Here is a 26,586-nt window from a genome sequence, read left to right on the forward strand (position 1 = left end):
CTCCTGTACAGTAAGAAAATATAGATATACAATAAGACAGATTCAGATGAAAAAGACCTCTAAATGAGACACAGTATTTTTTAAAAAATGAGTCGGCATCGAGGAGTTTGGGCTGTCCAATAATGTCCTATCTGATCACGTCCTGGGGTAGCTGATTAAGACTATTTTGAACTGGGCCATGTGACAGCTTGGACCTTGCAAGATGCCGGAAAGACAAAAACTACATTTGGGAGAGATAAAAATTAGGTCCTAGTGATTAATAGAGGGGAGGCTTAAGATGGGGGGTTAGGGGTTTCCGAGACCAGTAATGACAAAGAAAGAATTAAATGATGGATGGAGGGGGCTATAGGGGTTCCCGAGACCAGGAATGACAAAGAAAGTGTTAAATGATACTTATTCCGGGCGAGTCTGGTCCATTTAGGTGGGTCAAACTGGCTCCCTGGAGCTTATAAAAATGTCTTGAAAAGAAATAAATTTTAAATATATTAACCGTGTATGATTATGACAATAGAGTGCATCGTGGCATTACCTCAACATTCATGAGACACTGCTGCAGTCAGAGACGAGCCTGTTATGTTAAGGTTTGTTTACCACCTGGCCTTTTGACAGTCCTTGTACCTCTGTCTCTATTTTTGATGATGGTTCCTGTAATAACAGTTCAGTGGCTATTTGGAAATTTAAGCATGACATTGGACATATTTGAAGAAATTGTACATAGGAAAAAGGAGAAGGGAGAGTATATTGGCACAAGAGGCATCATAAGATTGAGTAAGATATTGGAATTGTTTTATGAAAGTGGTAGGATTAGACATAAAGGAACCCAGTAATTTTTCTATATGAGAGAGCTCTAAGAGAGATAAAGGAACATGTACCCTAATCAATCCATCTAAGCCAGCTCGCAAGGGGAGTACTGTAGCAGGCTTGGCTTAAATAGGGTTAGGTTCCCTGGCGGCATGCAAACATGTGAGAGGAGGGGTAAAGTAGGGTGCAGGGCAGGGTAGCTGCAAGGCCAGGCACTGGAGAGGAAGAAGAATTTAGTGGAGCTGTTGGAGACCAAGCCAGTGGGGAGGGGGAGAGAGGGAGCTGCAGAGCTAGTGGCTGGAGGTGGTGAGGCAGCTGAAAGAATGGGGGTAGTGTTCCGAGATCAAAAAGGTGGAGGAGGTTCATTAGCTGGGCCAGAGCAGAGGTACGGGGTTCTTCAGGAGCAGATGGCATAGCTAGAAACATGTGAGCAGGTGAACAGTTTGCAAGGAGAGAGGAATTAGCCTTAGAGCTTTAGTAGAAAAAGGCCTGGATGTAGGGAATCTCCTTCCATCTGCCTGTGCACTGGCAAAAATTGGATAATTCCCGTAGGTTGTCGGGAATAAAGGTGCCATTAGGCTGCCATTTTAAATTCCCCTCTAAGGTGTACCAGGGCCATTTTTTTGAACGAAGATGCGTATGTATGGAGGTCTGTAGGTGGGGCATTAAGGCCTGAGGTTTTAGGGCCTCTAAAAGGCATCCTAGAGGGGAGGCCGGATTGATAGGGTTAGAAGGCTTGCTTCCAATCGTCAAGGCCATGAAAACCCATGAAACAGTGGCACCTCAAAGCCTACAACGGGAATATCTTCCCGTATAGGCAGGGTGAAAATCGGCGTGAACACCCAGGACTCGTTGAAAACATCCTCTGACCACAAGTGTGATGTTAAGGCATGGCTGGATCTGGTTGGGTAACTCAGAAACAAGAGACACTTAGGGACACTCTGAGCAGTGTTTATGATGGGGGAAGAAAAGAAAAGAATAGAAATGAAAAAAGAAAAAAAAGATGAAGATCTGAAGGACCCTGGGCCTTCAGTTGCGGGTGGGTTGGCCCAAAAACGAGCTTAAAGAAGGGGAACAAGCTGAAGTTGAAAGCCGGTGAAGGGAACAACTGAGGCCCTGAAGACCGTGGTTGAGGGCAGTCTCCCCCCATCTCTAGGATCACCAGTGGGTTGCCAGTAGCTCAACAGTCAATTCCTCTGGTTCAAAGAAACGGTTAAGCTGGTTGGAATGTGAACACTCACCTTTAGAAGCTAGTGTTGTTAGGAGGGGCCATGCTCAGACAGATGGAACATGTGGGTCATTGTTGAGAAAATCCCTGGTTGCAATTCTGGTCCCAGGAGTCTGGGGTAGGTCCAGGCCCCAGGATAGGGGCCTCGCGCTGGAAATTCCAGCTCCAGGATAGGGGCCTGGGGTGGGTGAATCTCTCGAGTCTCAAGTCAGGGGTGGCTATAAGACTTATAAGATCTACTTGATTTTTTAATTAAATAATTATAACTTATTATATAGAGAATAATTTATGTATACTGATTACATGTAAGATGCAAAAAAAATTGAAGGCTTCTTCTTAAAAACGTAAATGTGCAAACACCTATAAGCTTTAAAACAAGCAAAGACCAAAGGTGAAAATATAAATATATTTAATTTTTTCTGAAATCAATTAAGATTTCATAAAGAATTAATTTCTTTATCATTAAGATACTATGGGCTACTATATTACAATTGGGTCTATTTGGAAGAGGGTTTCAAATCTACATTTCTTCTTACAATATACCCATTTGATTGTACAACACTCTAATCAATTTAAATATATTATGTGTTATAATTCAGCTACATTAAAATTATAATTATATATTATATTTGTAAATAATACATATCTTTTCATATGCAACATATTTAATTATAATTTGACTGCATAGAAACATACATAAAGACAGACAAAAAAAACAATCACAAAGAATCAGAAGCAGTACGTACTTGGCAGCACAGATTCACAATCAACATAAGGAATGGAGGTTTTCATGTATATAGGTAGATTAGAGACAAAAGCTGCTGCAAGCTCATTAAGACAACCTGTCATGTTTTGCCAGTTTGGTCGGCTGTTAACCAGAAGCAAAACCCAGGCAAATTACATTTTATTGTGTTTCACTGTCCATTGCTGTGCTTCTTTTCCCAGGACACAGGGAGGAGGGAGACAGAGATGACTCATCTGTTCTGGATGAGATCACCAAGTTAAAGCAGCCCTGTGCTTTCCTGTCCTTGGTTTGAGATCTCTCTCCTCATTGGTTCCTTGATGGCATAAAAAGGTCTGATCTGAGGGATTTTGCCAGTGGGGCTTTGACTAAAGTCCTGCTAAAAGCTGGACTTTAGTCAATGCCCCCTGTAAACAACCCCAGATGAAAAATTTGTCCCAGAGACCCTCAGGAGACAGAAGCAATAGGAAAAGAAAGGAATCTACGAGCTTACCCATGCTCTTCCTAAGAGTCACCTGTTCCTGTTTGCGGTGCAGGAAATGTGCTCGAGTCTCTGTAGCGACTGCTTTACCCGTAAAATCTGTGATTCCTGTGTTATTGTTGTTTTCTGCATTTTCTGAAATGAAGATTTCCTCAAGCAAGTGTATACCTGATAACCAAAGGGTCTTAACTGATATTATGTGCCATTGGAAGCCCGCACTAAGATAATTGTTTTGTCAGCAAATAGCTTCAGGCACCTGGGAATCTGTAAATTTCAAGTGTCTATTTCCTAAACAGTGTGTTTAGGGACTCGGACATGGCATTTCTGAATATGATACCAGGAACTGCAATCGGCACCACAGAATCACAATCAGCCATCCGCAGGCAGAAATGGAAAATTTCAGGTACATAGGCAGGATATAGACCCAAGAAGGTGATATGTGATCGCTTCCTAGTTACCATACAATTATTTCCGTTTTTGATAATTTGATTCTGGTAAGTCATAAGTAAACTACATTATTTCCTGTCATCTACTTTCATTTTCATTTTATCTGCCAGAGGAAACATTGAGATGGGAGGGAGAAATGAGTCAGCAGCTCTAATGCTGATCTCCAAGGCAACCACAGGCTTTGTTCCTATTGGTGGAACTGAGATCACTCTCCTCATTGTTCTGGGAACAGTTTGAATGCGCACACTTTTTCAGTCAGAGGCAAGGGGTGGTATTAATATTATTAGCACAGCGGATCCGTCCTAGCCAGGCTCAGGTTATATGCCAGCTCTCAGTTGCGAATGTTTATAACCAAAACCCAAGTTTACATTGGCCTTGACACAGGATTTGGTGAGCCTACCTGTCACCAATGACTCTCGTGGTACAATAAGGTATAGAGGAGGAAACATACTTTTTATCATCCTACTGCCTTTTAGGTTCTTGCAGGCTCAATTTTGCTGCCTTGCCTGGCATGGTATTTGTATTTTTGCATTTAAAACTCTTGTACATGATCCTTGCTCAAAAGTATGCTCATTCCTAATTAGGAAATCAGACAGCATGAGCCTTTTTGTAAATAAACTGTTTATTGTTAATGGAAGTGATGTATTAAATACTACCCTTGAAAATAACTAACAGACCAGATTTTGCTATTTTGTGTTGTTTTTGTATGCTTTGAACAAGTGCATATCTTATCTTGTATCTTCCATCTCAGATTCTGATATCCTCTCTCTGCTAGTAATGTCAAGACTGCAAAACATTGTTACTTTGGAATCTACAGCCTCCATTTGAATCTGTTGCATTGTTTCTGCCATCTTTTCAATATGAGCCTTTAAGTAGTATTTAAAGACATGAAACATCAGAACATAGAACCACAGAGCCTCTTATTTTCTATAGAAAGACCTTCCCTGCACATCATCATGTTGTATTCTAATTAGTGCCAAAGGAACATCTCTCAAGTGGGTCAAGTGATGCTCAGATATGAGTAAACCAATAATTTATTAGGACAAATAAATTTTCTATTTGACTCTGAAAGAATAAAAGAAATTATTTTTGTATAAGTTTGTCATCATTGTATCCTTAGATTCCTAGCTATTAAGGCATTGTGTGTTATGAGTTTCATCACATAGTCTTAATAACAGTATCTCTTTGATTTCTCCAGTGATCTTTTGGCAAGTATGACAAAAGTATATCTGAAGACTTCTCACTTATTTTCTCTTTTTGGGAATGTAGCTAATGTGATCAAAAAATTTTGGTCGTGCTAATTTGAGAATTAACCTGCAATTATAGCACAACTATTCAATCCCATTTAAATTTAAAATTATAGCTTACAGGTTCCAATTCTATGAATATGAAAATATGTAGGAATTTCCAAAACCATTTCTTTCTACTCTATTGACAGTTGTAAGCATATTTTTAAATGGACTGCTAATCTCCAGTTTTGCACTTATAGCCATGACTTTCATAAACAAATGAAATAACACACTACTTGGATATGAGTGAGAAAAAGTTGACATTCCTTCATAGTATAAGAAATTCAGTTTTACAATATCTCTCGAATACACTATGAAGTGACTCAATTACTTTCAAATATTTATCTAAGTTTATGTATGTATACATGTATGATATTGACTACGCATATTTATATTTATACATACATATGCATGTATGTGTACACATTCTTATCATAGTTTAGAATTTTATACGTGAGTACTGTATGTTATTTCATGCTCATTTCTGCTTCTCCTTTAAAACAATATCTATACAAAAGTGTCAAAATAAATTGTACTTCATAATAAAATTATTGTAAATCAATATTCCATATTAAATATACACTCCTGTGATTTTATATAACCAATTTAGCATTGACCTTTTCTAATTCAAAGGCCTATCAATATTACTATACAGTAAAATGATCCTTTGTCTCTTAGCCTCCAAAATTTATCAGTGGCTTTTCTGCTAATTGTATTCATTTTAGAGAACTTTCCATCTCTTTTTGAACTTACAATATGGGATGACGTTATGCTAAGAATTTTTTTGTTGTTTCTTTGCCTTCGTTTAATTTTAATTAGCTTTCAACATTTCTAAAATTTTGCTCTTTAATGCCTTTATATGTTTTTTTCCCCTATAAGTTAGAGCCAATGTTTTGTGTCCATTCTATAGGGATGAATGATGTGGGGGTTCCTTCGTGTGCTGTGATTATCTTTAATTAATAAAGAAACTGCCTTGGCCAGTTGATGGGGCAGAACTTCAATAGGCAGAGAAAACTAGGCTGTATGCTGGAAAGAAGAAAGGTGGGGTCAGAAAGAAGCCATGGATCCTCTGCCTGAGACAGATGCCATTTAGAATCTTGCCTTGCCATTAAGGAACAGACATGTGGAAATACACAGATTAATGAAGATGGGTTAAATTTAGACATAAGAGTTAGCCAATAAGAAGTTAGAGCTAATGGGCCAAACAGTGATTTAATTAATACAGTTTCTATGTGTTTGCTTCAGTTCTGGGCAGCCGGGACGAATAAATGGCCGCCCCCTACAACAGATAAATATTTAGGACTCAGGTAGAAATTATATTCCTTCAGAAAAGTTGCAGAATAAGAATCTATTTCTGGTACCACTCTCTCCCTAACAATTTGGATTAGGCAATATGGTTGCATTTGGCAAAATTTTCTTTCTGTCAATTATGTATATGCATTTCTAAAAAATTTAAGAATAAAAATTCAGACATGTCTATGCATATGAACCCAGTAATACCCTCTGAAGAGCTAAATGTTGGTAAATTATGACATTTGAAGGAGCGGGAGAAATCACGCAGTATTGACTTTAACATATTAGGATGATTTAAGTAGAAATTATTGCTATATTCATGGTGTAAGAGACTGAGTCTCAGATCGTAATAGTGTAAAACATTGTTTACATACTTTATTTTTAAGTGAAACAGAAAAACCTAATTTTATTTATTTCTAAGTTGGTTTGTATGGGAGACTCCTGAATGTTGCTTTTATTTGATGTATATATGGATTGCATAAAACGCAAAGGCAGTGGAGTAATAATAGAGTTTTAATTCATGAGGCAGACAACGTATGTTGAAACTATGGGGTGCAAATAATAGAATCAGAGGAAAGAAATCAGGAGAATAGTTTTTTACATTAAAAAAAGCAGTGTCTACTCTTAATAATAAACATTATGATATTTTCTGATTTTATATTCATAAGAAGCACAGACATATAGAGGGTTATAGCCATGAACTGTTAATTTGAATTTTTAAAAACTAGACCTATTTCTAATATATACATGTGAAAAAAAGTGGTATAATGAGATTATCATGCAGCCCCAGGACATGAAGCATATTTAGTGAATGCATGAGCTCTGAGATTTACTGGTTTTTTTTTTTTTTTTTTTTTTACCAAATGTGGCAAATTCCAAGGCTGTGGCATGCTATTATATTAATGCATGCAAATAGTATTTGATGGATACTTTTGTAAACTTACGTTATTAAATTTCCATTGTGTAAGTTAGCCTATATAATTGTTTCACTACAAAATACAGACAATGTTATACTGTATTCTGAGGAGCCATTATGAATTCAAAATATTATCAGAATGGCTTATATGATTTACTGAGATGTTAAAGGGGGAAGGATAGATTTTTCTCATGTATTCAGGCTTTGAAATGATTCCCATGTGCTAGTGGCACCATATCCAACCACACACACACACACACACACACACACACACACACACACACACACACACACATTTTCCCTGAAGTCAGATGTCACTGAAAAGAGAGAACAGATACATGACTAAAGGATGGAGTACTGATATTGGTGATTGCAGAGAAAAATCTACTGAAGGCAAGTCACTGAATTTTATAACAATTTAAATGTTCATATAATAGTACCTAAGAATATTTCACAAATTTTACTTGAGACTATTATTCTGAAATAAATGTCAAAAATATGTACATATATGAGAAACACTAATAAAAACATACATACTATTGTGAAATTGTAGGAAATATATATATTATGATTTTTCTAAATGAAAATATCAAATTATTGCTAAATTATCATGATATTGTTAGATAGCATATGCAATTTGTGAATGTTCACAACTGGGTTTTAAAATAACATTCCTATTTTAAAGTATAATTATTATTTCATAATTTTTATGTAAAATACATTCATATTAAAATTTAAATATATTTGAATTCTATTCCTCATGTTCATTGCATTTGTGGAATCTGACTTGGCTTATTAGAAAATGTCAGCAACAAGCTTCAATGAGCAGACCAGATCACAATCAGAAATCTGCAACTAGAAATGGAAGCTTTCATATCAATAGCCAAGCTGTAGACCCAAACAGGAAATATATCATTACTCTAAGTTATTGTGGGCTGTTTTTTTCCCTCTCACTAAGCTGATCCATTTTCAGATTTAAATTAAAATTTTTGTCCACCTTCAGCTTGGCTGCTAATGCTGCAAACCTCGTTTACATTGGCGGGAGAAATGAATTAGCATCTATGATTGAACGCTCTAAAATTACCACAGGATTTGTCTCCCCTGTTGTAATAGAGTTGTTGGTTGTTATTTTGTTCTCATTTCATGCTCAATTTGAATGCACACACTTCTTCAATCAGAGGACAAGGGAGCTTATAAAAGTGTGAGCAGTACTGGTGATTACTAGTCAGGTTCTGTTTATATTCCAGGTCTCAGTTAGACCTGGGTATAATGAAAGCCTCACTGTCCATTGGTCTAGACATGACCGACTGCTGCTGAGAAGTACAGGTGTCAGAGTTCATGGAAAGTAGCAAAATCGGGACTTACATTCACAAAATCTATTTCTACTGTGTTTGACAACTTTAGGGAATGTATTCTATTTTCCACTATATCTGAGGAAACAAAAGCAGGATTTCTTTTTAAAAGTAACATAACTTTTGTAGGTGGTACACACCTTTACTCTCAGAACTCAGGAGTCAGAGGCAGGGATATCTCTGTGAGCTAGAGGCCAGCCTGGACTGCAAGAGCTAGTTCCAGGAAGTGCAATAGAGCTACTGAGAAATTTTGTTTTTAAAATCCCCCCAAAATAGAAATGTCCTTAGTCCCAAATTTTGAAGCCTTTAAAACATATGTTTTTCTATAGCTTAGCAGCCCCCAAGATCAAATGTCTTTCAACACTCAAAAAAAAAAAGTTATCAAAGAATTCACAGTAATATACATAATCCACACTCTCTGTGTATGTTCCATCTTTATGTGGCTAAGTTTTTTCATTATATTACTTTTATCATTTATTTTATTATTTTTAATACTTTTATGTATGAATGTCTATATTCTTCATATTTATTTATTTACTCAATATTTCTACCTCTTCCCATCCTCCCATTTCCTCCCCTTCCCCCCTCCACCATCCCCTCACTTTCCAGTCCTAAGAGAAGTCAGGGTGTCCTCTCTTGTGGTGAGTCCAAGGCTCCCCACTCTAGGAACGTGTGCATCCAAGCAGACTAGGCTCCCAAAAAGACAGTACATGCAGTAGAATAAAAATCCAGTGTCATTATGATTGGCTTCTCAGTTGGCCCTCATTGTCAGCTACATTCAGAGAGTCTGGTTTGATCACATGCTCATTCAGACCCAGTCCAGCTGGCCTTGGTGAGCTCCCATTAGATCAGTCCCACTGTCTCTGTGCATGGACGCACCCCTCGTGGTCCTGACTTCCTTGCTCATTTTCTCCCTCCTTCTGCTCTTCATCTGGGCTTTGGGAGCTCAGTCCAGTGTTCCAATGTGGGTCTCTGTCTCTGTCTCCATCCCTTGCCAGATGAAGGTTCTATGGTGATATGCAAGATATTCATCAGTGTGGCTATGGGAGAAGGCCAGTTCAGGCACCCTGTCTTCTGTTGCCCATGGACCTAGCTAGGGAAATTCCCTTGGACACCTGGGAACCCCTCTAGAGCCAAGACCCTTGCCAACCCTAAATGGCTCTCTTAGTTAAGATATCTTCTTCTTGAATTTTTCATTCAAATGGATGAAAATAGAAAACACTTTACTGAGTGAGATAACCCAGATCCAAACTGAGTAATATGGTATGTACTCACTCATAAGTGGTTTCTAGCCATAAACAAAGGTCGTTGAGCCTATAGTTTGTGATCCTAGAGAAGCTAAATAGGAAGGTGAACCCAAAGAAAAATATATAATTATCTTCCTGGTTATTGGAAGTAGACAAGATCGCCGGGCAAAGTTGGGAGATGTGGGTGTGGGGGTGGGTTGGTAGGAATGGGAGATGGGGAGAGAGAAGGGAAAAGGGGAGGATTGGGAAGGGCTTTGGGGGAATGGGATAATTGAGATGGAGGAAGGGTGGATATGGGAGCAGGGAAGAAGATATCATCATTTTATTTTTTAAAAACTATTTCACTCTTTACCTTCCTAGGACCATTTGATTCTTAATTCTATGCATATTTTTAAACTATGACCTGTTCAGTGGCTTATTTTTGAATGAATTTAACTTTATTTCACATGTGTAATCATTTTCTGACATCACATTTTTTTTTATTTTTAATGCAAAGGTTGTCCCTGTGGCTTTACCTGTTGTGTCCACCAAGTCCATCATGGCAGAGGTATGTTCACCACCTCTAAGCACTGATAACTGCTCAAGCTCTAGGGACACAGTAGGCCCATCTCAACATACAGCAATTTGCTGCTCATTAACACCATTTGCACGCTCTTTTAAAGAACCATCCAAAGGATCCAGAGCCATTTCTGCTTCCAGTATGAGCCAGGTAGCCATCTCCTAAAGAAGTCATGCCTCTACTCACTGCTAACAAATAAAGCCTTTCTGAAACAAAATTTGACTACCAAGAAGCAGCAATTGACTGCCTTATATGTGGGCCTAGAAGTGCTTAAATAAGCTTTCTTCGGCTTTATGTTGACAAACATTGCTAAATGTTGGGCCCAATGATATAAGTAGAGACTGTGCTTTTCGTTTTCAATGCACCCAAATAATAATATAGAAACTATAACACTGTTTGGCCAATGACTCAGGTGTATTTCTAGAATCTTTTACATCTTAATTAACCCATTTCTCTTAACCTGTGTATAGCCACAAGATATGGCTTACTGGCATCTCCTTGACTCTACATACTTCTCTATATCTCTGTTGTAAGAAGGGGCTGATTGTTAGTCCTGGCCAGCCAGCTAGCTTAGCCCCGAAATAACCACACAGAAATTGTATTTATTAACACACTGTTTGGCCATTAGCTCTAACTTCTTATTACCTAACTCTTACATATTAGCTTTACCCATCTCCATTAATCTGTGCATTGCCATATGGCAGTGGCTTACCTGAGATTCTAACCAGTTTCCATCTCAGGCAGAGGATCTGTGACTTCTGTGTGCTTTGTTTTCTTCATCCCAGAATTCAGTTGTCTTTTCTGCCTACTTAATTACTGCCCTATAAACTAAGCCAAAGCAGTTTCTTAATCATTAACCAATGAAAGCAACACACAAACAAAAGGGACTCCGACACCATATCTGTATTTGGATTTTCAGCCTGGCTATAATCTGCACTGCCATAGACCATAGCTGGTATTTATCAGCCAATGGTAATAAAACTAATTCACTGCATAGAGAGGAGATTCCCACATCGAGACATGAGTCAGCGAGTCTGACGGAGATCATCCAATTTACCACAGGATTTGTTTCCATTGGTGGAAGTGAGGTCACTGTCTTCATTGGTTCATATTCCTGTGCAACATGAATGCTCACACTCCTTCAGTCAGGTACAGGAGAGCTAATACAATTGTCAGCAGAGTGTCTTCCTACAACTAAGATGTTGGCTATATCCCATTTCTCAGCTGCTCATAATTATAACCAAATCCTGAATGTTCATTGTCCCAGGCAAGGAAGACTCTTCCTTATATCTGTATGAGAAAGCCCTGGGGAATCAGCAAATTGGGCTTTTTAAAACAATATAGACTAGAGAGTTTAAACAATGTAAACATATGCCATGTTTAGCACCACTGTTACATGTGCTGTTGCTTCCTCTTGAGGCCTTCACTATTCAGGTTTTTTAAATTTGTTTTGTTTTGGTCACACTTTAATCATTATCCTTTTCCTTAGTAGTTGGTTGTTGTTTTCCTATTTTTTTTCTTTTTCTATGTTGTGTAGAATCTGTCTGATACTTTAAAAATAAGAAACACAAACCAATGCAGCAATATCTCTTCTGAAAGCTGAGCACTGATTGTATACACCTTAAGGTAAATCCCTGTTTGAATACGCTTATAGGATGTAAAACATCTCCGATACATTTACTGTGGGAGTGAACATATACTCACAAAGTCAGATGCCTTCAACCAAGATGCTGAACTCCTGACTGGGAAGCCCAGTGTAACAGACAGCAGGTATCTGGAAGGAAGGGAACACTTTTGTAAATTGTAATACATGGGGATAAAGCCGCAATTATTGAATTCCATGCTACTGAGGAAGATGCAGATGTTTCCAAAGTAGTGTGGATAATTTCTTCCAGAAAATATTTTCAACTGAAAAGAATATCTCCACAGCAATCTAGCTAATTAAACAGTTACTACATTACAAAGATATTAGTACACGAGTTACATAAGGACAAGTAATTGATAAATTTCAGTTATAGTGTTTCACCCTCAGTGGTTATTTTTATCTAGAAAAATAACCTTTAACCCAGTTAAGCTAATGCAATGTTAACTAAGTTACAATGAAATTATAACATTCAAAAGAGACTCACCATTGCTCAGAATGCTGTCAGTCTACTTTAGAGAGTGCAAAGTTAAATTTCTGAGCAGGTACTGGTTCTAGGTTTTGGATGAATGACAACAAGAAGAGTCATGTTGATAAAGAAAAATTTTAATATATTTTATAAGTTTTCTTTATCATTTCATCACAAGGTAAGAATTATAAATATTGGCCCATAAAGAAGCAATTTAATGTGGAATTTAATGGTTGAATCACAATTTTTCTTATTTTTCTATTTTTGCTATTTTTTAAACAATCATGTTGCTAGCTAGTGTCTCCTCCCTGGTTTTCCTTCACTGACTTTTACGTTAAATTAATTTCTTTTTTATTTTCTAACAAGACTGCAGCCTTCACTCCACATCTCCTCCCTCTCTTTCACTTAGGCCCAGCTCTTAATCTGCTCCTCCACAGCATTCTCATAATATGATGTAACTTTCTCAAGGACACCAGCAAATCCTGGCATACCAAGTTGCTATCACACCAGGCACCTCACCAGTATTTAAGCAGGAAAATGCAATTCTGCATGAGGAACAGGTTTCAAACGATCAGCCTAAGCCACCAGGACAAATCATTCTCCAACTGCCAGTTCTCTCACAATCAATCAATCCTCACAACTGTCACAGATAAGCAGAGGATCTAGGTGGGTCCTATTGATCTACAGTGGTTGTTGTTATATGCCCAAAGAATTACTATAGTCATTCAAAGTTTTCCATATTTCACTATTAATTTGGAATTTCTGAGGTTCAATTTCTTTAATATAAATCATATATCCCAAATATAAAAAGACAGCTGTATTTCTCTGTGAGTTCAAGACCAGCCTGGTCTACAAGAGCTAGTTCCAGGACAGGCTCCAATACCACAGAGAAATCCTGTCTCGAAAAACCAAAAAAAAAAAAAAAAAAAAAAAGACAGCTGTATTTGTACTTTCTCTGGTGCAATAAGAAACCCTGTAATGTCAGGACTCTACTGAAGCTGACAATATATTTCAAATCAACTCACTTCATTTATATGGGCAAACACGATGTTACCCATTAATGGATGATATGAAATTATGGAAATTTATCTCTAATAATTTGTATAACCTGAGACACAGATTTCTGGCATAATGTAACATATTTTGCCATTCCCTGAGACAACACATTCTAATGAAAACTTTAATTGGTTCTTTGAAATGAACTAATGAAACATTACATGAAATCTTTGTCAATCTTGGGGAACTAAGAGCATGATGTAAAAATTAATCTTTTATATATATAACAATATTTTAGGTGTCTTTTGGTATGGAAGAATGGGAAAGCAATGCTCATTGTTAAGCTCCAATTAGATCTCATTAACTTTCTTAAATCTTATATTATTCTCCAAGTTCCAGATTTCTTTGTTGGGGGAGATCATCTTTAACTGTGTTTCCCTATAAAGCAGAAGTCATAGTTAACCCCTGGGTACCTGATCAACCAATATCTGAACAAATTCAAATACAATAAGAGATGCCAACTTTCTTTCTAAAATGTCTCAAAGTAGCCTGAAATACTGCATTAAGATTGTCGAAGTCTAGCAGTTTAACATTCAAAAGTCCAGCTTTTGCATCCCATATTAATTTGATTGCTGACTGCATTCTACTGAAACAACTCATCAGGTCCTGCCTTACTTTAGATAAGTTGACATTGCTATCCGGAAGACAGAAGAGTATTACAGGCATTCTTAGTAGTTGCGTTAATATGGGTGTATGCTGTTAATTCAAAATTGAATTGGTGATCTGGTTTTCTATAAATGTTCTCAATGGTTAGCATATCAACAGAAAAGTCTGATCCTACTGATGTCCACCATAAGGGCATGGCCTACAGGCAAATTTTGTCAGTCTCCAGCATAGGCATCTGTCTCTGGCGACAGCTTCATGGCTTCCACCTGCTTTCTCTATATATCTCTTTTAGCCTGGCTTTACTCTGTTAATACATTGATTGAATTCAGCTTCTTTATTCACAAATGGCAATAAAACACTTCCCTTTTTTCACCTTCCCTTTTCTCTCTAAATAAAATGAGTTAACTTTATCATAGTAAAATTGCATATAGCAAAACAGTTATCTAGCAAGAATTACACTTACAATATTTATATTGCAATGAAGGGGATGAAGACTTTGAAATTAGTGAATCTGCCGATTGAGAAATGTACATCCATGTCCAAAGATGTATGGATGAATTTGTGGAGAAAATGCTTTTCAACCAACAAAAATACCTTCAGCCCAGTTAAGTTATGAAAACTTAATTAGGCATCAAAGAAATAGGATAATGAGTTTTAAATGGACACTTTTAGATATGAGCTCTTTTAGTTATACTGTATTACCCTTAGTAGAAAGCTGATTCTCTCCACGTAAAGGAGAAACTTTAGCTTAGTTAACCTAATAAACATCAACTGTGTTACCATAAAATCAGAACCCTGATGAACCTCACTACTGCTCAGAAAGTTCACAGTCCTATTGAGAGTGACAGGTAGAATTCCTGAGGGTAATAGTGGCAGGCTTTGCTTGACTGACAGAAGCAAGAAACATGCCCAATGTCACTGACACAACAAAGTAAACAAATGCCCAGGCTGACAGGTAGCATTTTGAAAATTTTTGTAAGTTTTCTCAAATATTTCATCTCAGAGCTCATCATTAATGATTTTGGTTCAAAATGATGTAATCTAATTTTAATTTGCAGAAGATAATTGGTTACTATTTTTGTCTCATTTTTCAATTTTGCTATTTTTTAAGCATCTAGTTTCTTATTTGCATTTTTTACCTTTATAACATGCAAATTACTTTTTATCTATTTTTTTTGACCATTCATTATTTATTCATTTAAGTAAATTTGTCTTGGCAAGGTTTGTAAATCTTTTTTTTTTTTATCATGTTTGTCCAGTTCAGACATTGCACATTTTTTTCAGTTCTCAAGACATGGGGAGTTCCTTACACAAAGCCCAGTTTTGCCAAGCTCCAAGTGAATTGTCTTCAGAACCCCACATGCTCTGAGGAATAGACTGGTGCTGCCAGGGGGATGAATGTTTTTCCCTTATGTGCCCCTTGTTACTTAGCTTGTCTGGGGTCATGGACTATAGGTTCCTTACTCTTTGCTTCATAGTTTATATTCACTGGTGATTGGGTACAAATAATCCTCATCATTCAGGTCTGGGTTACCTTACTCAGAATGAATTTTTGTAGTTTTTTTCATTTGCCTGCAAATTTCAAGATGTCTTTGTTTTTTAACCACTGAGAAGAACTCTATTGTTTAAGTGTACCCTCATTTTTATGCGTTTTTGTTTAAATGGGTATGGATTTACGTACATGCTGCTCTTATTACATTTTATGTATAAGGATGATAGAGAAAAAAACCTGGGCATTTGCCCATTTTTTCCCATTATCATCTACTATTCAGAAATGATAATTTAACATGGGTGTTTACAGAAGGCCATATCATACTTGTGTAATTATTATACAATGATCTTTAGAGTGGTTAACAGTGTGATCTGTGAGATATAGTCATTGTCTTTTTTTTTTTTTTTGGCTTTTATGGTTACATTGTAAACATAGACAGTCGGCAACATGCTTATTTGGAAATTTAGAAACCTAGCAGACATTTTTAGAATACTAGATTTCTGAAGCATGCATTCTGGTATTATTAAATTCCAGAATATTTAAGAAGTGTGAAAAGAGGAAGTTTTATGAGGAATCATGGACAGCTAGTCTAGAATGGTACATTACAGTCAAAGAAGAACTCCTATCTCCTACCTTCTAGTTTCAATAAATATCTGCCCTAAACCAGTATTTTATTAACATGTAAGTACATTTGCTCTAATGAAATTTCAAAAGCTATTAATAATGCATGATTCCTGTAGTATATCCAGTGCCCCAAAATCCCAGCATGTTTACTGGCAGGACAATTGAAGCCAAACCCTTATTAGAGTGGCTATTTCTTGTATTTAACTAATTGAACAGGGCAGTTACAATTATTTTCAAGAGAGCCTGCCATGAAATATGCTCAAGTAAAAAGGATGCCTTCAAATTGATGGGCATACAACTTTCCTAAATAGATTCCTTTTTAATAAAGATAGAAAAACACTTCAGATTTAGCGGTTATTAAGATTTGGAGAGAAATCCTAACACTTAAGATCAAGTTGATTTTGAAAATTAATAACTGTAAATTATTATATAGAGGTTCGTTTATGTATATTGATTGCATGTAAGAAACAAAAAATGAAGGCTTCTTACAAAGTTAAATGTGTAAACACCTATAAGTTTTAAAACAAGCAAACACAAAAGTTATAAATATATTTAATTTTTTGTGAAATCAATTAAGATTTTATAAAGAATTAATTTCTTTATCATTAAGATACTGTGGGCTACTATATCATAAGTTGGTCTCTTTGGAAGTGGTTTCAAATCTACATTTCTTTCTACAATATACCCATTTCATTGTACAACACTCTAATCAACTTAAATGTATTATGTACTATAATTCAACTATGTGAAAAATTATAATTAGATGTTATATTTGTAAATGATCATATCATCTTATATGCAACATATTTAATTTAATATGACTACATAAAAAACCCACATAAAAACAGAAAAAAAATATCATAAAGAATCCTATGCAGTATGTACTTGGAAGCACAGATTCACAATCAAAATAAGTAATGGAGACTTTCATGTGTTTAGGTAGATTAGACACAAAAGCCGTTGCAAGCTCATTAAGACAACCTGTCATACTTTGCCAGTTTTGTCGGCTGTTAACCAGAGGCAAAACGCAGGCAAATCACATTTTATCCTGTGTTCCACTGTACATTGCTCTGCTTCTTTTCCCAGCACACAGGGAGGAGGGAGACTCAGATGACTCATCAGCTCTGGATGAGATCACCAAGTTAAATATAGCCCTGTGCTTTCAGGTCCTTGGTTTGAGATCTCTCTCCTCATTGGTTCCTTGATGGCATAAAAAGGTCTGATCTGAGGCATTTTGCCAGTGGGGCTTTGACTAAAGTCCTGCTAAAAGCTGGACTTTAGTCAATGCCCCTTGTAAACAAACCCAGATAAAAAATGTGTCGCAGAGACCTGCAGGAGACAGAAGCAATAGGAAAAGCAAGGAATCTAAGAGCTTACCGATGCTCTTCCTGAGAGTCACCTGTTCCTGTTTGCTGTGCAGGAAATGTGCTCGAGTCTCTGAATCCACTGCTTCATCGGTAAAACCTGTGATTCCTGGGTTAGTGTTGTAATCTACATTTTCTGAAATGAAGTTTTTCTTAGCAAGTCTATACCTGACAACAATAGTGAGTTAATGATATTATGTGCCATTGGACGCCTGCACTAAGATAATTGCTATCTCAACAAATAGCCTCAGGCACTTGGGAATCTGAATCTCAAGTGTCTGTTCCCTAAATCAGTGTGTTTCAGACCTCTGACACGACATTTCTGAATGTGATACCTGTAAGCCGCAATCGGCGGTACGTATCACAATCAGCCATCCGTAGGCAGAAATGGAAAATTTCAGGTTGATAGGCAGTATATAGACCCAAGAAGGTGATATGTGATCGCCTCCTAGTTACCTGACAATTATTTCCGTGTTTGATAATTTGATTCTGGTAAGTCCTTAGTAAACTACATTATTTCCTGCCTTCTACTTTCATTTTTATTTTATCTGCCGGAGGAAACATTGAGATGGGAGAGAGAAATGCGTCAGCAGCTCTGATGCAGATCTCCAAGGTAACCACAGGCTTTGTTCCTATTGGTGGAATTGAGATCACTCTCCTCATTGTCCTGGGGACAATTTGAATGCACACACTTTTTCAGTCAAGGCAAGGAGAGGTATTAATATTGTTAGCGTAGCGGATCTTTCCTAGGCAGGCTCAGGTTATATGCCAGCTATCAGCTGCAAATGTTTATTACCAAAACCCGAATGTACATTGTCCCGGACACAGAAGACTGCTCTTGACAACTAAATGAACCCAAGCCCATGTAATTAGCAAAGTCAGGTACTGGTATATTCCCAGGATTCAGTTTTGAGTTATCTGTTATGGTCTGTGCATCAAGTCGGTTCCTGCTCTGAAACCTCTCCTCTTTAAACTTGCGGCACCACTGTCTCAGTCTTGAAACACTGCAGTATCTGAAAAGACATAATTCACTTTAGGTTTTAGCATCTGACAAAGTCTAGGGGAGTCATACCCTCTCCTCTTTTCTCTGAGTTCCATTGTGGAAATGGGAATGACACTGCAGGGTTTTTTTTCTGCATAAAAACATAGGCTCATTGAAAATATTATGCATAACATATGTAAGCACTTCTGTATCTGTTACCAAAGACTCTGAATTAGAATAAGTTATAGAAGAGGAACATACTTCATATCACTATTGCTTTTTAGGTTCTCACAGGCTTAAATTTGCTGTTTTGGTTGACACAGTCTTTGTGTATTTGCATATAAATGCTCTTGTACATGACGCTTTCACACTTTATGCCCATTCCTAATTATAAAATCAGACAGCATGAGCTTTTTTTGAAATCAAGTGTTTATTGAAGATGGCAGTGGGGTATTACATAATTCCCTTGAAAATTATTAACACAATGATTTCTTTGTTACTGTTTGTCTAGTTCTTGTATGCTTTGAACAAGTGCAGATCTTATCATGTATCTTCCATCTCAGATTCTAAATGAATAGTTCTGCTGGTAATGTTGAGACTTGAAAACATCGGTACTTTGGAATCAATAGCCAGCATTTGAATCTATTACAATATTTCTGTCATCTTTACAATACAAATGTATGAAGCTTTTAATTAGGTTTTAAAGACATGATAAGAACATAGTACCACACAGCCTCTTATTTTCTATAGAAAGAACTTCCCAATTCCTCATTATGTTTTTTTTCCAGCTAGTGTTGAAGAAGCATCTCTGATGATGGTCAAATGATGCTCAGATATGTTAACATATTAATTTTTTTTTTTTTTTGGTTTTTTCGAGACAGAGTTTCTCTGTGGCTTTGGAGCCTGTCCTGGAACTAGCTCTGCAGACCAGGCTGGTCTCGAACTCGCAGAGATCCGCCTGCCTCTGCCTCCCGAGTGCTGGGATTAAAGGCGTGCGCCACCATCGCCCGGCTCAACATATTAATTTTTCATTAGGACTCAGTTTTTTTTTCTATTTGACTCTGGAAAAATAAAATGTATTATTTTTTTGAAAGTCTGTCAACATTGTAGTCATACATACCTAGCCATTACTGCTGTTTGTTTTATGCCTTCCATCATATGCTCTTAATAACAATATTTACTTGATTTGTCTCCTGATATTTTGGCTACTATGATAAAAATATATTTGAAGACTTCTATTTTCTCTTTTTGTTTATGTAGCTAATGAGAGTGAAGAATTGTGGTCATGCAAATTTCAGGATTAATCTTCAATTATAGCACAAGTAGTCAATCATTTTTAAATTACAATTAATAGCATATGTGTATTAACATTCTATGATGATGAAATTATGTAGGAACGTCCAAAATAGCTTCATTCCACCGTACTGGCAGTTGTAAGCATATTTTTGAAACGGTTGGTGAATGTTCAGTTTTGTACTTATAGCCATGACTTTGGCCAATAAACTAATGAAATAACAGACTACTTGCATCTCGGTGACATAAAGCTGATATCCCTTAAGATATAAGGAGTTCAGTTTTACAACATTTCTCCTAATATAGTATGAAGCAGCTCAATTACTTTCAAATATTTATATAGGTTTACTTATGTGTACATGTAGGAGATAGACTATTCATAATTATATTTATATATATACATATGTATGTATGATATACTTCTTTGCTTAGAATTTCATACATGCGTACACTATGTTATTTCACGCTCTATGCTGATTCTTCTTTAAAAAATATCTATACTAAAAATCTCAAAATAAATCCTACTACATAAAAAAATGTTATATTTTATTGTGCACATAAATTGTATACATCCGTATTCCACACTGTATACACATTGTTGTGATTTTGCAAAACCAATTTAGCATTGATTTTTCCTAGTTCAAAGGCCTACACAATGTTACTGTGCAGTAGAAAATGATCCTTTCTATGTTAGTCTCGAATATTTGTCAGTGGCTTTTTTGCTAATTGGGTTATTTTTAAAGTGCTTTCCAACATTTTTAGCGTTTCAATATGGGATGTAATTGTGCTATGCATTCTTCATCATTTCTTTGCTTTCATTTAATTTTAATTGGATTTTAAGAATTCTAAATTTTGCTTTTTAAGACCTTGTCCTTATTGGAAGGCACTCTCTTCACAGCATATATCCTGTTATTTTTGACATAAATTCTCTATTCAAATTGCATGAAATATTTTTTACTTATTTTTATTAAATGTAGTTTTTTAACAAGTATTATTATTACAAATTTTTACCTCCTCCCTTTCTCCCATTTTCCTCCCCCATTCCCCCATTCCCCCACTCCCCATACCCCTCCCTCTCCAGTCCAAAGAGTAGTCAGGGTTCACTGCCCTGTGGGAAGTCCAAAGTCCTCCCTGCTCCATCCAGGTCTAGGAAGGTGAGCATCCAAGCAGACAAGGCTCCCACAAAGCCAGTACATGCAGTAGGATCAAAACCCAGTGCCATTGTCCTTGGCTTCTTAGTTAGCACTCATTGTCTGCCATGTTCAGGGAATCTGGTTTGATCACGTGCTCCATTAGTCTCAGTTCAGCTGGCCTTGGTGAGCTTCCATTAGATCAGTCCCAAAGTCTCAGTGGGTGGGTGCACCCCTCGAGGTCCTGACTTCCTTGCTCATGTTCTCCCTCGTTCTGCTCCTCATTTGGACCTCGGGAGCTCAGTTCAGTGCTCCAGTGCCGGTCTCTGTTTCTATCGCCAGATGAAAGTTCTATGGTTATATGCAAGATATTCATCAGTATGGCAATAGGATAGGGTCATCATGAAATATTTTTAAGTGAACAATAGTGGCAAGATTTTGAATTCATTAGCTAGCCTCTGACCAAACCCTTTAAGTTTTTTGATATTTGAGAAGTTGTGGAATTTCATAGCAAAGCTGTAAAATCATATTTTCATTTTTCCAGAAGTTGGAGCTAATGCTTCCTATGGGTTTAGGGATAAATATTTAAGACAAAGTTAGTACAGATAGCAGTTCATTATTAGTCTGTAAAGACTACATAATTTCTAAAAGTGCCTCATTCTTGGTTCTGTTATCAAACACTTTTTAAAGAACATAATATGAAAAAAATTGAGTCTCAATATCCAATAAAGAGATGTATCACTGTAACTATATAAGCCTTGCAGAGTACCATCCATAGTATCAGTAAAAAAGTTACTAACATTTTTCTTGGTATTGTTGTCTGACATTATATATCTTTCAAGATTATTGATTTATTAAATAATAAAATATTTACCTGTTATGAGGTCCATTAAATTGTTTTCAGTGTAATAATCCTTATTGTCAAGCAGGTGTTGTTGCTGCAGAGTCACAACCTGTTGCCCAGAACAGTCCTGAGTTACTTTGGGTTCTCTGCATTGATGATGGTTAAATACTGAGAAATATGCTTTGCTTGACAAATTAAAAGCAATTAAATCAATTCTGTACAAGGAGCAGGAATCATAAAACCCAAAAGCCAGGAATCTGAACTGGAAGTTCCACAAGTCGCCACATGGCAGAAACACAGCAGTGAAGGCCAGGGGCATGTGCCCAATTTGACTCAAACAGTTAGCTTCGCAGTGGTGGTGGGTGGTGGTTTTACAAAATACTGCTCAGTAGGTAAAAGCAAATCAAATGGGTGGTGTGTTAGACTTCCTGGGCTGTGGATAGTTTAGACCTTTCAGCTGATCAAACTAGTAAGTATGGAGTTCAGATCCAAGTGGGGTGCCAGATGAAGAAGGACACTAAAAAGAAATACCAACCTAGCTCAGAACTGAGTATAATAAAAGATTATTTATTTAGGGGTAGACTCACAGATCCCAATCCTCTGCTAGAACGGGAACAGCAACTGATTTCTGCAGATGAAAAAGAGCTGATGCATGCTTTACATCAGCATATAGAGTATAAGTTCACAATCAAGTGGGAGAGTATCTTAAAGACTACGGCTGGTAGGAATTCCTACAATATCATATTTGGTGAGTAAGTAGAATACAATCTTTAAGTGGTTAACAGCGTGATCTGACATTTATAGTCACTAACTTATATTTTTCCCTTTATGGTTACATTGTAACCTAAGACACTCAAGTAAGTAGCAATCAAAGTCCATAACATACCTATTTGGAAATTAGTAAAGTTAAAAGATAGTTTTAGAATACTCATTTTCTAAAGCAGGCATGCTGGCATTATACAATTCCAGAATATTAGAAAAGTGTGAGAACAGGAAGTTTTCTGAGTATACCTGGCCAGCTAGACTAGACTGGCAAGTTTCAAGCCAAGGAGAAAACTTACTTCAAATATGATAGTCTTCATTAATATCTTCATCAAGTCAGCATTTTATTAATATATAAACATATTTGCCCTTTGAATTTCCAACAACTTGAACTAAATGCATATTTATTGTATTTTATCCAATATTCAAAAATTCCCATATAACTTGTGGCTGGAATAATGAAGCCAAAACATTATTAGAGTGTCTATTTACTATATTTACGTAATCAAGAAAGAAATTTAGAATCATTTTCAGGTTAGCTAGTCATGTAGTGCACTCATGTACCCATAGATAGTTTCTAACTGATGGATATACAGCTTCCTTTAACAAATGCCTTATATATTAAAGATAGAAGAATATACTTCAGATTTAATAATGATTATGAAATTTGTAGATGAATTCTAATATTAGGAATCAAGTGTTGTCTAAATGCTTATAAATTAACATTAAGAGGATATTTTATGTATATTAGTTGGATGTGAGAAATACAAATATGAAGATCACTTCTTGCAAAGGTAAGTGTGCAAACACCTATAAGGCCTTAAAACGGGCAAACATAAATGTAAAGATTATAAATACATTTAAAATCTTTGAGAAACCAATTCTTTTAAGTCATTTTTTATATGTTATGACACTGTGGGATACTATATTACAGTTTGGTCTTTTTTTCAACAGGGCTTGAAATCAACATTTCTTTCTACAGTCAACCGACCTCCTTTTACATCACTCCAATGGACTTAAATATATTTTGTATTGTATTTCACCTCCATGAAAATTGTAATTATAAATTATACTTAGATATAAAACATGTGATATGTATTGTATATAACATACTGAATTATAATTTGACTGCATAATAAACAAGAACAGACAAAAACGGATCACAAAGAACCAAGAACCAGATGCACTTGACAGTACAAAGTCACAATCCAAAAACTCCAAAAAGGAAAAAAGCCTTCCATGTATATTTCTAGAATCTGGGCAAAAGCAGCTGTAAGTTTGCTGAGACAACCATTCAATATTAGCCAGATTTGTCTGCTGTTAATTGTTGGCAAAATACAGGGTAAAGTATGTTTTATCCTGTGTTCTCCTTTCAATTTCTCTGCTTCTTTTCCCAGTACACAGGGAGGAGTGAGACACAGATGAATCATCAGTTCTGGATGAACTCATCAAGGTACATGTAGTCCTGTGCTTTACAATCCTCATTTTAAGATCTCTCTCCTTGTTGGTTCCTAGATGGCCACTGCTTCAGCTTTATATCTGTGATTCCTGGATAAGTCTTTGATTCTGCATATTCTGTAATCAAAATTTATATTGGGGAGTAAATACCTGACATATATTGGGGATGTACTGATCATACGTGTTATTAGAAGATCCACTATGATGATTCCTATGATGGGGATTAGATTTAGGCATCTTGGATTTTGAAAATTTCAAGTTTCAGATTCCCCAATCAGTGTGTTTAGGGAATCTGTCGTGGCATTTCTTAATTTAATACCAGTAAGCTGCAATTGGCAGCACAGAATCACAATCTGCTATCAGCAGGCAGAAATAAAGGATTTTAGGTAGATATGCAGGATACAGACCCAAGAAGTGGGATATATGATCACCTCCCAGTAACCTCGCAATGCATTCGCCTTTTGATAATTGAATTTTGGTCCGAGGTAAAATGAATTTTCTTCCTGTCATCCACACCCACCTTCATTTTTTTCTTTTTTCTGCTGGACCACACAGTTAGATCGGTCAACAGTTCTCATATATATCTCCAAGGTTACCACAGCATTTATTCCTATTGGTGGAATTGAGATCATTCTCCCCATTGATTCATATAAAGGAAAATTTGAATGCACACACTCCTTCAGTCAGAGGTAAGGAGAGCTATAATATTTTCATCATAGTGAGTCCTTATTATTCAAACTCTGGTTATATTCCAGTTGTCAGTTGTCATGTTCATTAACTGAAACCTGAAAGTTCATTTGCCCAGACAAGGTTGTCTGCTCTTGAAACCTAAATGAGACAAAGCCGAAAAAATTAGCAAAGTCAGCTATTGTTTTATTCCCAGTATTACTCTTCTGAGTCACCTGTCTCGTGGGCAGCAAGGTGCTCCCTGCTTCTGAGACCTCTGATTCTCTTGAAACATTAGGCACCACTATTTCAGTCTTGAAACACTGCTGTGTCTGCAAGGAAATAATTCACTTCAGGTTATAGCACCTTGCAGAATTTAGGGGAGTCATGTTCTTTCCTCTCCTCTCTGAGATCGGTTGCGGGAATAGGAATGGCATTGTACTTTTTTCACTAAAAATTGAAGTCATCGAAAACACTAAGCAGTTACATCTGAAGACACTACCCTACTTGTCACCAAAGACTCTCAAGGTACAATAAGCTATAACAGAGGAAATATACTTCTCATCATTTATTCCCTTTTAATTTTTCAAGGCTCATATTTCTCATCTTTGCCTTCTTGGTTGACATTGTCTTTGTGTTTTGTCATTTAAAACTCTTGTATATTGTACTTTCTCCCTTGTATTCCCATTCCTATTTAGTAAATCAGATAGTATGAGCTTTGTTGGAAATCAGCTGCTGTTTTTTTTTTTTTTTCCATTGTATGGGTCGGCATGATATAGCTATAGGCCAGGGACTTGCTGATTTTCTGACATTAATATCCACTATTCAGAAAATAGAATTTGAAGCTGAAGGAAGCCAAAGCACTACATGATGACTATGAAGAAGTAGTACAAATTGACCTAATAGAGTGGTTAGCCGTTTGTTGTTTGAGTTATATTCACATTGCTGTTTTACTTTGCTATTGTTTTATGGCTATTCTGTGGAAGGAGAGGGACTTCTCATTCAACAGCATTCTTATTTGAAAAATTAGAAATCTATATTTTTAGAACCCTCATATTTAAATGCTCACATAAAGTATTTCACATTTCTAGGACATTTGAGGTGATTTCGAAAAGAATGGTAGCTCAGAATACTTGGCCAGCTAGGCTAGACTGACAAATTTCATGTCCAAATATAAAACCTATCTCAAATCAGCTAATTTTAATACAATCTCCATCAAATCAGTATTTGATTGCTATTTCACACACTTGTACTCTTGAGTTTCCAACAATTAGAATCAAGTACATAATTCTTGTAGTATATCCAGTGATAAAATTCCCAGTATAAATACTGGGAAGAGTCGTAAAACGTACATTCATTAGAGTCACTATTTGATTTAAGATGCTAATTGAAAAGGAGAGCTAGGCTTCTTTATTAGGAATGGCTGCCTTGAGGGACCATTTTTGTTCCAGTAGATGGTTCCATACTGATGGACATAAAACTGCCTTAAAAGAACTTAGCTGTTATTAGAGAGTGAAAAAAAATGTGTACTTCTGATGCTAGAGTGGTATTGGAATCTGGAGAAGAATTTTAGTGCTGAGAATATGATAGATTATTTCAAATATAGTATTATATATGCATATTAGGAAGATATATTATGGATAATAATTGCATGTAGGAAACAAAAATTAAGAAGACCACTTTCAAAGTTATCTTTGCAATCACAAATAATTCTACAAAAATGTCAAAAATAATTTTTAACTATATATTGTTGTAATATGAGCGGCGGGGCTGCGTCCCCGGCACCCAGCCGCCCACATGGCTAGCTTATGCCCCGAAATAATTACACGGAAACTGTATTTTT

The 26,586-nt window shown here is 36.4% G+C and overlaps 1 long non-coding RNA gene across 1 annotated transcript in view; it reads left to right on the forward strand.

Moving 5' to 3' along the window:
- The window catches only part of LOC130865375 (uncharacterized), a 70,280-nt gene that overhangs the window by 22,820 nt on the left and 20,874 nt on the right, over window positions 1-26,586 (forward strand). Inside the window, exon 2 of the long non-coding RNA XR_009056119.1 lies at window positions 24,017-24,072. This is a non-coding gene — a long non-coding RNA (uncharacterized LOC130865375). The remainder of the gene's footprint in view (window positions 1-24,016; window positions 24,073-26,586) is intronic.

Source organism: Chionomys nivalis, chromosome 23 (assembly GCF_950005125.1).
Source record: "Chionomys nivalis chromosome 23, mChiNiv1.1, whole genome shotgun sequence".
NCBI lineage: Eukaryota > Metazoa > Chordata > Mammalia > Rodentia > Cricetidae > Chionomys > Chionomys nivalis.